At 41.2% G+C, this 2,831-nt stretch overlaps 1 pseudogene; it reads left to right on the top strand.

Moving 5' to 3' along the window:
- The first annotated feature begins 1,491 nt into the window (after positions 1 to 1,491).
- LOC116071839 lies at positions 1,492 to 1,654 on the top strand (annotated as a pseudogene).
- The last annotated feature ends 1,177 nt before the right edge of the window (positions 1,655 to 2,831 follow it).

The raw sequence follows: 2,831 nt of genomic DNA, 5'->3' as shown, positions 1-2,831 counted from the left end.
CTGTTTATATCCATAGTATGTATTGAACATTTATTTTTCACCTGATTTTGTACAATCTGTTGAGTAATAGCACTTTAAAGTTATGCTTTGAATGTGATAAATATTAGTATGAGAGGTTTTTCTCAGTCTCCATCACACTCTTCCACCAGTATCTGGAGTGACATCACTAGATCAAGAGGGATTCTTAACGTTGAAGACGTGGCCAGATTGCAGAACAAATACTGAGACATCATTGTATGACCTTGATGACATAGGTATTTTTACAGTGGCGATAATGTGTTAAATGTTGTGTATAGGTATGTAGAGCCTAAACAAGGAACTTGATCAGGGGCCTAAAGAAGCACCTGCTATAAGCAAAGCCATTAGCTAAGGTTGTGTTTACTCTTTTATCATCATCTCTAATTATTGGTTTGAACCAAGGTCTTTTAATTACCAGTCAACATTGAATGAAGGAAAAGAAAACACACTCGCCTTTGTCAAGAATGAGCAGCAGTTCTTGTTGAGGATCAGTCTGCTCTGACTCATTATTCACACTGTTGCTGAGATCGGCCTTTCCTTACAACAGATATGGAGAACTTCATTAGTAAATTTGCTAATTAGTCTTTGGCTTTAATAGATAAACACACTGAGGTATAAAGACAGGATGAACAGTTTTCCTAAAGGACTATAACATTTTTTTTTTATTTAAAAAAAAAGTCTATCCCAAGGATTCTACTGAGGTACATAATTTCTACTAAATAATCTTTGCAAAAGGAACCAGAACATGACAGATATGTTTCTGAATTTTAAATCACTGAAACCATATTAGGATGTGGCTTCTGGAATGATAAGCATGAAGGTTATTTCATTATTCTTGCCCAAATAACAGTTAAAAACTTGAAAACCATATTCAGATATAACATTAATAACCACAAATACAACCACATTACTGTCATAAAACCAACAATTTTTTTTTCCTCCACATCCCCAACAATACCTGGAAAACACTAAATAAGCTATGTGCTCTACATTTAGACATAAACAAATCATTTTGACTGATCAAGTAAATGACTCCATACTCATTCATTTTATTCACACTGCATGAATTAAATGATCTGTTTAATATATATTATGACATAGTATACTGATTATTTCTTTGTTGTCCTGTTGTATCAGCACATTAGCTAAGGAGTCCACAGGAAGCCGAAGTCTTTTAAAAGCAGACTTAGGAAAGAATAGGCAATGGTCACCAACATAACAAGAAATGTAGGAATCCTATATCATCAGCGCAAAAATCATCACTTCTCAGAGAGCTGGAGGAGAAACAGCAGACTTACCAGAAACACTTGAGAACTGTGACCCCTTTGGAGGTTGAATAACCCATTCACAGTGGTTGTCTCAAACCATTGAAAGCACAAATATTTTCAATATGACTTATAACAGTGTTAAAATTATAATTATGAGGTAGCAGTGAAAATGATTTTATGGTTGGAGGTCACCCAAAATGAGGAACTTGCTCCAAGGTGTTGCGGGTATGGCTGCTGGGTCATGTGAGTCAGTAGGTGGCAGAGAGGACAGCGGCTATGTCTATGCTCAGTGTTCTGACCTGTGAACTTTAGTGTCTATGCTCAGTGTTATGACCTGTGAACTTTAGAGTGATTAGTAGCATAACATTTCCTGAAAAGAAGCAAGACTGAGCTGACCACCATTCTGGTTCCATGGGGCCTGGACAGGGAGCTAATCTAAGATGAACACTAGTCTGGCACAGAGCAGGCAGAGCAGAAGGAGCAAACCACACCTGAGATGAACCCTGCCCATGTCATAATGCATGAGTGAGGCATACTAATCCTGAAGACACTCCTGAGATGATGGCAGACTCGGAGATCCCGGGCTTCACTAAGAGGAGCAAGTAAACATGAAGAAATGAAAAAGGAAGTGCAGAGCCTGACAAGTACAGATGTGGAGGCTCACAGCCAACCATTGGGCTGAGCACAGGGTCTCCAATGGAGGAGTTAGAGAAAGGACTGAAGGAGCTGAAGGAGTTTGCAACCCAATAGAAAGAACAATAATATTAACCAACCAGACCCTCCAATAGTTTCCAGAGACTAAACCACCAGCCAAAGTGTACGCATGGAAGGCATGGAAGGACCCATGGCTCCAGCTGCATATGTAGCAGAGTATGGCCTTGTCAGGCATCAGTGGGAGGAGAGGCCCTTGGTCCTGTGAAGGGTCGATGTCCCAGTGTAGGGAAATGCCAGGGCGATGAGGTGAGAGTGGGTGGGTGGATAGGTAGGGGGAGTACCCCCATAGAAGAAAGGGAAGGGGGGATAAGATAGGGGGATTATAGGGTGGAAACTGGGAAAGGGAATAACATTTTAAATGTAAATAAAGAAAATATACAATAAAAAGAAAGGAAAAAAAAGAAAGTCAAACAGAAGGATGAGTGCACGAAGAGAGACAGAACTGGCATCTCAAAGGTGGTGAGGAAAAGCCCAATGTGAGTAGTGGGTGATGCTACCTGAGACCATGGTGGGATCCTGGCCTGTTCTGCCACTGGGGGCCACATCTAGGCCCTTGGCCTTGAAGCAGCAGAGTTCTGTACCACAAAATCTCAGGTGGACATTTCTGGTTGAGACAAGTTGTTGTCTGAGGGCTATGTAGAACTGACTCGACCTCTCACCTGGGAAATCATGGGAAAGCTGGTCCTGGAAGTATCAGAGCAGGAGAGCTGACCATGCCCCTTGCCAGCTGCAGTACTCATAAAACAAGGATTTCTCACACATTACTAAGTTGCAGAGGAACAGCTAAAAGATATGAGTAGGGGAGAGCTGGTCCTGCCACTCATCTTCCCC

Source organism: Mastomys coucha, unplaced genomic scaffold, assembly GCF_008632895.1.
Source record: "Mastomys coucha isolate ucsf_1 unplaced genomic scaffold, UCSF_Mcou_1 pScaffold22, whole genome shotgun sequence".
Taxonomy (NCBI): Eukaryota; Metazoa; Chordata; class Mammalia; order Rodentia; family Muridae; genus Mastomys; species Mastomys coucha.
This window is presented reverse-complemented; position numbering and strand designations above follow the sequence as displayed.